We start from the raw sequence: 14,268 nt of genomic DNA on the forward strand, positions 1-14,268 counted from the left end.
GAATTATTTTTTTCTATTTCTATAGAAAATACTAATTGAATTTTGATAGAGATTGTACTGAATCTATAGATTGCTTTGGGGAATATGGACATTTTAACAATATTAATTCTTCCAGTCTATGAACACAGGATATCTTTCCATTTATTTCTGTCTTTCTAAAATCTTTGTTAAATGTGTGTATTTTTCAATGTACAGGATTTCATCTCTGGTTAAATTAATTCCTAAATATTTTAGTTTCTTTGATGCCGTTGTGAATGGATTTTTTCCTCTTATTTCTTCATGGATAGGTTAGAATATGGAAAAGTATAGAAATGTAATCGATTTTTTTTGCCGATCCTACATCTTGCAACTTCACTAATTCACACATTAAGAGAGTGTGTGTTTGTGTGTGTGTGTGTGTGTGTGTGTAGTCTCTAGTATTTTCTATGTATCAGATCATCTCATCTGACAAAAGACAATAGTTTTCATTCTTTTTTTAATTTAAGTACCTTTTTTCCCCTTAATTTGTCTGATATTTCTAGTACTTTACCAAATAGGACAGGCAAGAGTGGATATCTTGTCTTGTTCTGGATCTTAAAGGAAATTTTTCAGTTTTTGCCATTGACTTAGTTATGGGTTTTTTACTTTCTTATATGAGGTAAGTTCTGAATATAGCTAATTTATTGAACATTTTCATCATGAAATAGTAAGTGGAATTTTGTCAAAATTTTCTACATTTATTGAGATAACCATATGATTTTTATTCTTCATTCTGTGGTATCACATTGATTGATTTGTACATATTAAGCCACCCTTGTATCTAGGAATAAACCTATTTAGTCATGGTATATGATTCTTTCAATGTGATTTTGAATTCTGTTTTCTAGTCTTTTGTTGATAACTTTTGCATCTATGTTCATCACAAATATCAGTCTGTAGTCTTTTATTGTGGTTATTTTGTTTGGCCTTGATATTAGGGTGTTGTTGACCTCATAGATGAATTTGAGGTATTCTATCTTATATTTTTGGAAGAGTTTAAGAATTTTTATTAATTCTTCTTCTGTTATAATTTAACCATGAAACCATGTAGTCCTGGGCTTTTCTTCATTGGGAATTTTTTTCATTACTGATTCAATCTCCTTATGTTTTACTGCTTTGTTCAGGTTTTCAATTTCTTTTCTTTTTCCTAATTGGTAGGTTGTATGCTTCTAGGAGTTTATTCACTTCTAAGTTGTCCCATTTGTTGGTGTATATTTGTTTATAAGAGTCCTTTATATTCTTTTTATTTCTATGGATCAGTTGCAATATCTCCTCCTTCATTTCTGATTTTATTTATTTGAGTTTTCTCTCTTTTTTCTTAGTCTAGCTCAAGTTTGTCTATTTTTTCCAAAAAAACCCTTCTTATCTCAATAATTTTAAAATTTTCCCTTCTTGTACTGCTTTTGTCACATTCCATAAGTTTTAGTATGTTGTGTTTTCATTTTCATTTGTCACAAATTATTTTCTGATTTCCAACTTAATATTATCTGACCCAATAGTTGTTAAGAGTATGTGTTAAGTTTCTGTGTTGGAAAAGAGACTTGGAATGATTTCAGTCTTGTTAATTTCATTAAGACTTTGTTAAGGTATTTTGCAACCCCAGATGTGGCATATCCTGGAGACTATTTTGTGTGCCCTTGAAAACAGCAAGTATTCTGCTGCTATTATATGGACTTTTATGTATATATCTGTTGGGTTCATTTGTTCTATAGTGTTATTCAAGACTGCTCTTCCCTTACTGATTTTCTATCTGGATGATTTATCCATTATAGAGAACAGAGTATTGAAGTTCTACTACTGTATTGCTGTCTATTTCTCCCTTAAGATCTGCCAATTTTTTTTTTTTATATTTAGGTGCTTTGATGATGAGTTCATATATATTTATAATTTATATCTCCCTGTTGAATTGATTATTTTTTCATTATATAATGACCTTTTTGTCTCTTGTGACAGTTGTTGACTTAAAGTCTATTTCATCTGAAATAATTTGAATGGAATATCTTACTACCCCCCCATATACAGCCCTACCTTCATTTTATTAAGCCTATTTATGTCTTAAATCTAAAGTAAATCTCTTGAATGACATCAACAAGATGAAGAATAATCCATTCCCCTCTCATATCCCCTCTCAACAAAAATTTGGCATCCATCCACAGACAAAAGTGTCTTTGGAGGAACTATGAGACACAAGGAAGAAAGTGGAACCCTGGAGCAGGCCAGGACTCTCTGCCATGGTTCAGGAGCCCTTGGTTCAGGAGCCCTACCAAGCTCAGTCAAACTATAAATCCTGACAGGACCCTGTAACAAAACTGCAGCCCACCCCAGCCATAGCTGGAAAACAATCCTGCTGGCACAGTGACCTAAAAGGAGACACTTCCATCTGTATCCCTGGAGATCCTAAAAATGACCTATACTTTGTTCCAGCCCTCTAATGACCACAATATGTCAGGAATCCTGAGGGCTGAAAATCTCAGAAAATCCCAGAAGACACTCTCATGCCCAGAGATCCTCTAAGAGCTTTTACCCCATGCCAGACACTCTCAGACACAGCCTATAGCAGTACTGCGGGCCAAAGGACCTAGCAGGGAACACTTCTGTCTACATCCCCCCAAATTCTGAAAGAGCCCTGTATTCAGACCAGCCCTGACCAGCCATAGTCCGCAAGCAGCTCTGCTGTCACAGAGAAATGCTCACATCTGCACACTAGGAGATCTAAAAAGGGTGCTAGACTTGGCTCCAGCCCCTCTAACCAGTTTTAGGAAGCAGTCTAATCATCTAAGGGATCTAGTAGAAGACGTGGGCATTTATACCTTCAGAACTAGGTCTGCAGATCTCAGTAGTGGCATTGGAACCTGAAATAGTACGAGGGCTTGGTTTTAGGCCCCTCTTAGCCACAGTACAGGGCAAGTCCTATTCACCTAGAAGCCTGTACGGTGACCAGGAAGAAGCTTTCCCAGGGACCTGGCAGAAACCACAACATCTGCATACCTGGCAATAAACCTGTTGGTTGGGGATTCAACTGTGGACCCTAAATAGACCATTGTCCCATTGCAATTCTATTAAACAAGGTACTGGAGATAGTTCCAGCCACCCAGGGACCAGACAGAATATATACCTGCTCCAGCTTCTAGTAGCAAGTATGCCAATTGTAGACCATATTGCAGACCCAGGGCAGCACCAAAGCTGACTCTAACTCAGCATGACTATAATTCTGGAGAAAAAAGAGAATGAAAAAGTGAAAAAGGGCTAAATGAATTATGGGACAACATCAAGTAAACAATTCATATCATAAATTTCCATTCATTTCATAAATTTCCAGATGGAGAAGAAAGAGAGAAAAGGTCCAAAAGGTTATTTAAGGTAATAATAGCTGAAAACTTCTTAAGTCTTGAGAGAAACATGCACATCCAGATACAGGACACTAAAAGGACCCTGAGCAAGATCAATACAATTAGAAATCAAAAACAAAGAACTTTTTAAACAGCAAGAGAAAAAATACTTATCATATATAAGGAACTTCCATTTGGCTATTTTTTTTTTTTTTTTTTTTTTTTTTTTTTGCAAAACATTTCAGGCACAGAGGGAATAGATAATGTAATAAAAGTGCTTTAAAAAAATTCCACCCTGATGGTGCCTGGTTGGCTCAATTGGTTAAGCATTCAACTCTTGATTTTGGTTCAGGTCATGATCTCAGGGTTGTGAGATCGAGCCCCATATCAGGCTCTGCACTCAGCTAAGAGTCTGCTGAAGATTCTCTCTCCCTCTCCTTCAGCCCCTCCTGCTCAAACTCTCCCTCTCTCTCTTCCAAATAAATAAATAAATAAATAAATCTTAAAAAAATATATCACCCTGGGGGCGCCTGGGTGGCTCAGTGGGTTAAGCCACTGCCTTCGGCTCAGGTCATGATCTCAGGGTCCTGGGATCGAGTCCCGCATCGGGCTCTCTTCTCAGCAGGGAGCCTGCTTCCCTCTCTCTCTCTCTCTCTTTCTCTGCATGCCTCTCTGTCTACTTGTGATCTCTCTCTGTCAAATAAATAAATAAAATATTAAAAAATATATATATATCACCCTGTCTTTCAGAAATGAAGGAGAGAGACATTCTCAGGTAAACTGGCCTAAGGGAGATCATCATCATTAGACTTGCCTTATAAGAAATGTTAAAGGTACTTCTTGAAATTGAAAAGGAAGGACACTAGTAATAAGAGGAAAACATATAAAAGCATAAATCTATAAGGTAAAGGTAAATATTCGGTCATTGCAGAATATGCTAATGCTGTAAAGGTTTTGTGAAAGTTAAACAATAGTATTAATAATAACTAGGTAAAATGATTTGATAATAGATGCATAACACAAAATTATGTGAAGTCTGATATCAATAGCATAAAATATGGGGGTTGGAAAAGTTAAAGTCTAGAATTTTTGTATGCAATCAAAAATAAATTGTCAGAAGCTTAAAATAGACTGCTATGTTATAAAATATTTCATGAAAGCCTCATGGTAATTACAAGAAAAAACCTATGGTGGATATACAACAGCCAAGAGAAAAGAATTAAAACACACTGTATACTAAAAAAAACAAAATCACAAAGACAGCAACAGAGGATGAAGGGAAGAAAGAAACTTAGAAAACACAAATAAAAAGGCTCACTTTGGCAGCACATATACAAAACAAAACAAAACAAAAAACCCACAAATAAACAATTAATAAAATGTCAATAGTATGTCTTTACCTATCAATAATGGAAAAAACCAAAATTAAACAAAAAAACAAGATCAAACTAAATGCCATTTACAAGAGACTCACTTAAGCTTAAGGGACACATAGACAAAAAGTGAAGATATGGAGAGATATTCCACACAAATGAAAATAAAAAGAACAAGAATGGCTACACATATATTAAATAAAATAGACGTTTAGTCGAAACTGGTCACAAAAGACAAAGTCACCATATAGTAACAAAGGGGTGAGTTCATCAAGAAGATATAACAATTGTAGGGGCACCTGGGTGGCTCAGTGGGTTAAGCCTCTGCCTTTGGCTCAGGTCATGATCTCAGCATCCTGGGATCCAGCCCCAAATCAGGCTCTCTGCTTAACAGGGAGCCTGCTTCCCCCTCTTTCTCTGCCTGCCTCTCTGCCTACTTGTGCACTCTCTCTCTCTCTCTCTTTCTGTCAAATAAATAAATAAATATAATCTTTAAAAAAAATAAAAAAGAGAAGATATAACAATTGTAAAAACATATGTAGTTAATTAACATTAGAACATCTAGATATCTAAAGCAAATAGTAACAGAAATGAGGGGAAAATTGGACAATACAGTAATATTAGGAGACTTCAGTAACCCACTTTCAACATGTAATGTAACACCCGGACAAAATTAATAAGGAAACAACAGATCTGAATAACACTATGGACCAAATGGACCTAACAGACATATACAGAATATTTAATCTAACACCAGCAGAAAACACACTCTTCTCAAGCACACAGGGAACATTCTCCTGGAGAGATCAAATGTTGGGCCACAAAACAAGCCTTAACAGATACAAGATTGAAAGAATATTGGTGTCTTTTCTAAATATAAAGGTACAAAACTAGAAATCAATAACAGGAAGAAAATAGAAGTATCCAGAAATGCAATGAAATTAACATATTCCTCAACAACCAGTAGGTCAAAGAAGAAATAAAAGGGAAACTCAGAAGGAATCTTGAGACTACTGAAATTAAAACAACATTCCAAACATTATAGGATGCAGTAAAAGCAATTCTAAGAGGAAAATTTGTAGCAAAATTTATGTATACACTAATAAAAGAATATATCAGATAAGCAGCTTAAGTTTATATATAAAGGATTTAGAAAATTAGGAAAAAGTTCAAAGTTAACAGGAAAAATATAATAAAGATTAGAGCAGAAGTAAATAAAATAGAGACTAGAAACATAATAGAAGAAAAATCATTAAAGCTAAGATTTGGTTTTTAAAAGATAAATGTATAAGACAAAACTTTAGCTACATTAAATAAGGAACAAAAAAACTCAAATAAGGAAAATTAGAAATGAAAAAGACAATAACTCACATCACAGATATACAAAGGAACATAAGAGGCCACTAGGAGCATCAACAAATCAGATAACATGGAAGAAATGAGTAAATACTAGAAACGCAAACCTACCAAGAAAAATAATTAAGAAATAGGAAATCTGAACAGATCACTAATGAGTTAGGAGACTGAAACAATAACCAAAAAACCTCCCATTAACAACAAAAAAGCCCAGGACCAGATGGTTTCACTGATGATTTCTACAATACAGTTAAGGAAAAATCAATGCCAACCCATCTCAAAATCTTTCAAAATATGAAGAGGAGGGAACACTCCACACTTATTTTACAGGGCCAGCATTACCCTTATTCCAAAGCCAGATAAGGATGCTGCAAGAATAGAAAACTACACACCAGTATCCCTGGTGAATATAAGTGCAAAAATTATCAACAAAATATTAGTAAGCCTGCTTTTCAACAGAACATTAAAAGGATCATACATCAGTTGACTTGGTGGCGCAGTCCTTTAAGCATATGTCTGCAGCTCAAGTTATGATCCCAGAGTCCTGAGATGGAGCCCCGCATTGGGCTCCCTGCTCAGTGGAGAGCCTGCTTCTCTCCCTCCTTCTGCCTGCCGCTCTCCTTGCTTGTGCTTTCTCTCTCTCTTGCTCTCACTCTAATAAATAAATGATCTTAAAAAAAAAAAAAGTACCATACATCATGATTAACTGGGAGTTATCCCTGGTTTGCAAAAATCGTTCAACACGTGTAAATCAATAAATGTGATATACCATATTAATAGAATAAAGTTTAAAAATTACAGGATCCCCTCAATAAATACCTTGAAGAATGTTAATGTTTCTTTTAACAAGTAGACTCCTTGACTGGTCTCAAATTCCAAACAGTTTCCTCTATACTAGGCAGCAGATGAAATCTCCAGTCCACACTGTTTCCAACTTCCCAGATCTCGCTTTCCACTGGACTTGCTGAAGTCTTCCCCACACATATACAGTTCAGAAACTAGCCAAACTTTGGGATGGAGTTTCAGATTTTGGGGATTCCCCATTGCATAGCTGCCTCCTTTATAAGACTTCATCTCATTTTCCAGACACTATGGTGGTCTTGGAGTCTATCCTCTGACTCCTAAAGCTGGTGAAATTGAAATTTTCCTATTGTGTTCTACCAACATCATGTCTGTTTGTGGCTTGGGAAGTGCCTTCAGAAGGAAAATGAACCTTCGTGAACACAAAGGATTACTCATTGCAATTCCCTTTTTTAATATTGTGTTTGCTTTCCCATTGTTCCTCTGCATTTATTCATTCTTCAATTGCTACCAAATGATTTTTTAAAAAATGTGTTTCCAGGGGGGCCTGCATGGCTGTCAGTTGAGCATTTGCCTTCGGGGAAGATCCTTTACCATTTCATCACTTGTTTTCCCTAATTTTTAATTTAACAATATATATTTTTAAAGTGGAGTTGTTAGAGTGTATAATAACTCAAAGTATAAGTCGCCCAAACTAAGCTCAGCTTTTTGGTGTCCTACTGACCATGAATCCTATACTTCAGCAGCCCAGAAGTTCCCAGGGTCTAGAAATTTGTCCTGAATTTTTACAAAATGCCAATAGCATGGAATTTATGATTATGGACCTAGTTAAAGTTAATACACAGCTTTCTTTTCTAACTAAATGCCATTTACAAGAATAGTTAATACACAGCTTTCTTTTCTACTACTATTCGGAAATAAGGACACCTTTGAGATGCTATTTCCTTAAGCTTCACAAATCTGTCATTAAAGGAAATAGAAGCTGGGGTGCCTGGATAGCTTAGTCTGTTAAGCCTCCAACTGTTGGTTTGACTCAGGTCCTGATCTCATGGGTCTTGAAATTAAGCCCCCCCACCCAGCTCCCCACTCAGTGGGGAGTCTGCTTGAAGATTCTCTCCCTCTGCCGCTCTACCTCTCCACCCTCAGCCCTCACTTACTCACTCTCTATACCCCTCTCAAATAAATAAATAAATAAAAGGAAATCGAAGCTAATGACTAAACTCAATTATTTACCATTTATCAAGGATAAATAAGAATTATGTGATTTTTAAAAGTTTAGAAATGTGTTGATGTGTAAAGACAAGGAAGATGACAGCTAAAAACAAGTGCCCTGCGTTGCTGCAAATGGCTACCAGTTCAGTAACGATTCTTCTCTTTTACACTTCTTTATATCCAATCCCAAATGAGCAGGGGAACATAATGTGATATGCAAGAGAGAGATCAGTGAGGGAAAATTCTCAGCCATACCAAGAGTGAACTTCAGAATTCTTAGATCTTTCAAACACAGACTGCTCTCTAGAATTTAACAGCTAACTCTGGGCTGCTTAAGAACAGGAGGCAAACTGCTCCAAAGAATGGAAACTGAAGAATAGACATAAAAGCCATCTATTTTGTGATATAGTTGGAAACGTACACAGATGGGAATGTTTGTGTTTAATACTTCTATTCTCTAGAATTAAATAAGCCACGTTCATTTTGAGAAGTAGTTTATTAAAGGATCTCTTTTGCTTTTAGAGACATGGCTGTTTTGTTTTGACCGATGGACCTGCTCTCACTGTTTAGAAGTCGGCTGATTAAAGTACTTCTCTATTTCCTACAATTAAAAATGACAAAACATACTTCTCACACTAAGGTGCTTAACTCCTATTTTTTTCCCCTGCATACAGTTTGGGATTAGCATAGTATTTTCAAAGGAATATCATATTAAAATTACTATATTTTAAATGAGTCTTAATTTTAATGTTGGAAATCATTGGCAATTCTAATTGTAAAATATCAACAGAATAAGATCATACTGACTTACTCTGCCTCTCCTCCACCTGGTATATTTCCAACTCCATCTCTTACTGTGGCATTTATTTCTGATTGAAATCACCTATGCATTGGTATAAACACATACAGATTTCTTTGGTTGTTTATAGTTGTCTTATTATAAGCTGACATTTATAGTCCAAAGCATTAAAGATAAAGATGTTTTCTATAAAATACAAAAAAGCCCATGCAATTGACATGAGAAATCCGAAAGTTTTGTTTTTTTTTCTGTTAGAATATTTGTTTTCTGTGATAGAATCATAAAATGTACTAAGAGATACAAAAATATGCATTCCTACATATTCATAAATATGTGTACACATATACACACACTTAGAATAGTATAAGCCATTTTTAAGTGAGTAAAAAATATTAAAGTACATCTCCATGGTAATATTATCCCTTGCTTACAATAAAATATACCTATATCCCCTGACAACCAAGACTTCCCTCAAATAAGACCCTATAAACTTCCCTTTATGTATGTAAAATAGAAAATATGAAAAAAATCCTTGAAATAAAGTTTAAAAATTTTAAAACTCAGAATTTACTTCTAAACACTGCTTTGATGTTACCCTAATTAATAGATCATTTTCTTGTATCACTACGAATTGTAGAAAGACCAGGATAAACTGGTGTGAATAAGAGGTGAGCACACATATTTCTTTATGTCCTCTTCAGAATCAATGTAAATTATAGTAAAACAATTAAAAATTAAAATTAAAATGTAACTAAGTTTTTAGGTATATAAGCTAAAATATAGAAGAAGGAACATAGCAAATAAAAGTGTTCAACAATTTCCTAGAAGGTAGGAAGGCTGTGGAGATCTGTTTAATGGAGGCTTCTGTGGAACAAATACAAGATTGTCCAGTTAAAAATGAGAGCCAATCTGACAAGCATAAATCCACACACCTTCAAGCTCAGGGCCAGAAGGCATGAGAGAGGACAGGAGCTCAAAGAAAGACCAAAGGGGCTAATTAATTGCCTGTTCCATGGACACAAGTGAGTTTTTGACTCCTAATTTAAAGGTAACTGATACTATTTAAATAATAAATAAATTAATAAATAAATTAGGAGTACAAAATAGGCAAGAGATGTGCATTGTGACAGAAATGAATCTTCATTCTTTTGAGAAGGGAATAAGTGGGAATATCTTAGTTTGAGACATAAAAAGAGTAGAATAACATACCATTTGAAGATAGGAAAAGTACTTGTAATAAATATTAGTTAACAAGGGCAGTTATCATTTACTGAATGCTTATTAACTGCCAAGCATAATTTTAACCACTTTATATGAATTGATTTCTTATAATGCTTTCAGATGAGAAAAGCATCCAGGAAAGATCAAGTAACTTAAGACCCCCAGAGCAACTGGCAGAATTAAAGTGGGTAACTAGGAAAGCTTACTCCAGAACACTTGCACTTAACTAACAGAGTCACAAGACTTAACTCTGTCCCAGTTATGGGAGATTTAGATGAATATGGTAATATTCTATAAGTAGCAATTTCCTTGCTTTTATTTAAAGCCTCCATATACCTGGATAATGTCCTGCATGCATACTATCACTCTTCTGTATAATAACTCTTGCCTAAACTGCCTCATTTATAAAATTGGTGGAGTAACTATTGCATAAGATTATTGGAAAATTATGTGGATTAATATATGCTTAAGTAATGTGTGGCACAGGGATATTGATGGTGTCATTTTTTTATCACAATTAATATTACTACTAGCCAATTCTTTCATCTATTGTTAAATCTGTTCCAGTGCTGTAGGAAACATCTGCAGTATTTAACTCATTCTGATATAATGCCTATCTCCTTTTAGCCTCATATTAAATATAACTTTTTTTTTCATGTGCTGTCGAAAAACCTAACTTTCATGCAAGATGTGAATCAACTATTCCCTGTAAGTCCCTAGGCCTTCATATTTTTGTTGTTTACTCTCCATTTCCTTGCATACTTGGAATATATGACACAATGTGCTCAAATACTCAGGCCTACTGTATGGTAAAAAGCCAGTCTCTCACAGAGTTAAATAAAAATGTACAAAACAGACCCAGGCCTTAGAACCCAAAATAAATTGAAAACCATCACACTTAAACAAAAGAAAGACTTACGATATTAAGCCATATAAGAGAAGTCATAAAGGAAGCAATAAGGAAGAGGACTCAAAGTAGTTATGGAAAAGCAAACTAGCCTCAGCCTAGAACTTGAAATTCAGGAAGCTGTTTGGGTGATTTATCTGGCTCTTGAGGTAGATGACATGGGTACATCAAAGGAGATCTAGATTTGGTGGCAGAATAGATGCTTTTGAAATAATAATTTCTGTCATATAATTGAATCAATATAAGTACATGCACATACCTTTATTCCCAACTATACTGTTTGTATTTCAAGGACAAAACTGTGTTTTAATGACTTTTCTATTCTTCTACTAAGATAGTATAGAACATTTAAAAATGGAAGTATCTTGAAGGATTTAAATATACAATTGAATGGATGGGGGTGATGGGTGGGTTTCAATTCTGAAAGTACACAATTACTTTTGGGAAAATAAGGGACAAATTGCATAGAATTATTGACCAACCTAAAAAGTTGTGATCTCAAAAATTTCCCTACATATTTATCTTCTTAAACAATTTTATTGGTATCATCTACTCCAAAAGAACAATAATATATTTATGTGGGTCAGCTTTTATATTAGTCATCCAGAAATCATGTTTAGAAATGGTCTCATGTGTGCTATGCTAGAAAAAATTAATAATATTTATCCTTTAGAATCATTTTGTAACAATATGTAAATCTTTTTCAATCATTTTGTACAAATGTAATCATTAGCATTGGTGCTGTTTATGATAATAGAGGACAACTGTAATAATTATTTTTTATCTAGGATTCCAATGATGCTGATGATGGTAGCAACAACAATTATGATTGGTAACATTGATCATTGACTATGGGCAAGGGAATAATCTATTTTATTTTCAACCACCAGATGGGGTATTCTTATTACTTCTATTTTATATAGTAGATTACTGACTTTCAGTGTTTAGGTAATTATCCCAGTATCATAATGGAATGTATGTTCTTAAGGTGCAGAAGATTTTTTTAAAATTCACTGTTGCATCATAAATGCCTAGCATAGTGTCTGAACATGGTAGACTCATAACAGAATTTATTGATTGAACAAACACAAAACATGGCACTATTGCTACTAAATGTTATTTTGTTTGTTTTACTTTAATTTTGCTCTTAACTCATGTGATATACTGCTTCTCATTACCATAAAAGACTAGCTTAACCCACGTATGGATTTGTTTATGTTTATTTGGAAGTATATTTCTGGGATTGGTATGCCTTGAAAATCCACCATAGGTAGAAAATTGTATGTCTCTTTTCATCCATCCTTTGAATGATTCTGTCATCCTCTTTTATAGAAAGCAATTATGATAGTCTTTTAAGGTGGTTTTCTATGCTATTGTCTACCATTACTAAGTACTCAATTTTGAAAATTCATCCCATTTCTGATATTAGTTCTCTAAATATTCAAAACATAGATGAATTCACAGATGAATTCTTATTTGTTGGTTATAGAACCAGCAACACCTGTACTCATCTGAATGAGTTAATCTTTGTCAAGGGTTTTGGAAAGGTCTTTATGAAAACATAAACCTAACCAATTCTAATGACTTCTAGAAAGACCATGCACAACAGTTTTACCAATGCTTTGCAATCAATTAATTGGTCATTAAGATGATCTTATAAAGAATAACCTGAATGATGTAATTTGAGAATAAAACATCTAAATTTCTGAGGTTAACCAAATGTAGTACATGAAAACTTCCATCATGTACTCCAAACAAGGTACAGCTCCATGATTCCTCATTTGCAGCATTTCACTGCATGTATTTTCCACTTTACTTTTACTTTCCTCCCTTTCTTTCTTTCTTTCTTTCTTTCTTTCTTTCAACAGTTCGATACTATCCAACTTTGTAAACTAACAATTCTCCTTAGGTTTTTCATTTCTGGTGCCAAAACAACAAAGCTTCTATTCAAAGTGAAGCATCAAAACTCCATGACTTTTGCACTAGATCTCAATTTCACAAGGCACTGAGCAAAGGCACAGTAGGATAGAGTTTTGCATGCACTGTCATTCTTGTAGTTTCAGCTGTGGTGGTCAGCAGGACTGTAACATTAAAAATGCAAGTTTCATTAATGATGGTCCACAAGGAAGAGGGATGAAAGGTTACTTTGAATTGTCTTTGAAGACCATAGATAGTGAAATAGCCTTTGATACCAGGAATCAGCACTAGTCTACTCAAATCAAGGACATCTGTCCTCCAAAACAGGAGAGAACAAAAAATAGATATTGATGAGTAGCTCAAGCAGGGCAGAAAGATGAAAAAATAGTTATTGCTGAGGTGTTTAGATAGCTATGGGAAAGAGTGAATAAAAGTGGACAACCCTCCTTTGGAAAAACATGGAACAGTGGGTATTCTTTACTTGTCAAATGTGAAAGGATTGAAAAAATTGTTAAAAGTGTCTTCTGGCTAGTTTGCTGGCAAATACAAGCTGTTCTCCCCAGATATCCACAGTTATGTGTTTCTTTTACTAAACTCACTGAAGTATTTGCCACTTAACAATTTCTTTATTCAATTTGGCTGGAGGGATGTTCATTAAAAAGAGTCAGGTGACATGAAACAGAGAAATCAGATAGATAACAATCCCATATTCTAACACATATAAGCCCTTTAGTTGGGATTGACCAGTTTGGTTTCCAAATATTCCTTGACATAACCAGAGACATTTAATGAAAGGTTAAATTTAATAAAGCTTTACATTTTAGCTTCCCTGAGAACACACTGTATTAATATCATCTTGAGGGAAGAATATTTTAATATTGCATTTATAATAGTTAACACACAGTGTACACTATGGTTATTTTGTATATAGTAACACATTTAGTCTTCACCATAACTCAGGGAGGTAGATACTCTTTAATCATCATTTTGGAGAAGAGGGAGTGAACCAAATTGGTCGAGTATTTTTTTCCCAAAATGAATGAAGAGTAAGAGGATAACAGGAATTTTAAATCAGGATGCCTTGATCAAAAATCTATGCTCTTTCCCAACACGTTATGCTCATTTTCTGTTCAGTGGATTTCTACAATCAGGTACAGCCTCACAAAACCTAGTCCTAAAACAAAACAAAACAAAACAAAAAACAGAGTCTTAGTAATTCTCTTACTTGCTCTAATTTTAATTGTACACACACACACACACACACACACACACACGGATGAATATAGTGTCATGTATTTGTTCATATACCTGAGGACAGTTTAAGGTTCTACTCTA

The sequence above is a fragment of the Enhydra lutris genome, unplaced genomic scaffold (assembly GCF_002288905.1).
Source record: "Enhydra lutris kenyoni isolate GAN:26980312 unplaced genomic scaffold, ASM228890v2 scaffoldscaffold15, whole genome shotgun sequence".
NCBI lineage: Eukaryota > Metazoa > Chordata > Mammalia > Carnivora > Mustelidae > Enhydra > Enhydra lutris.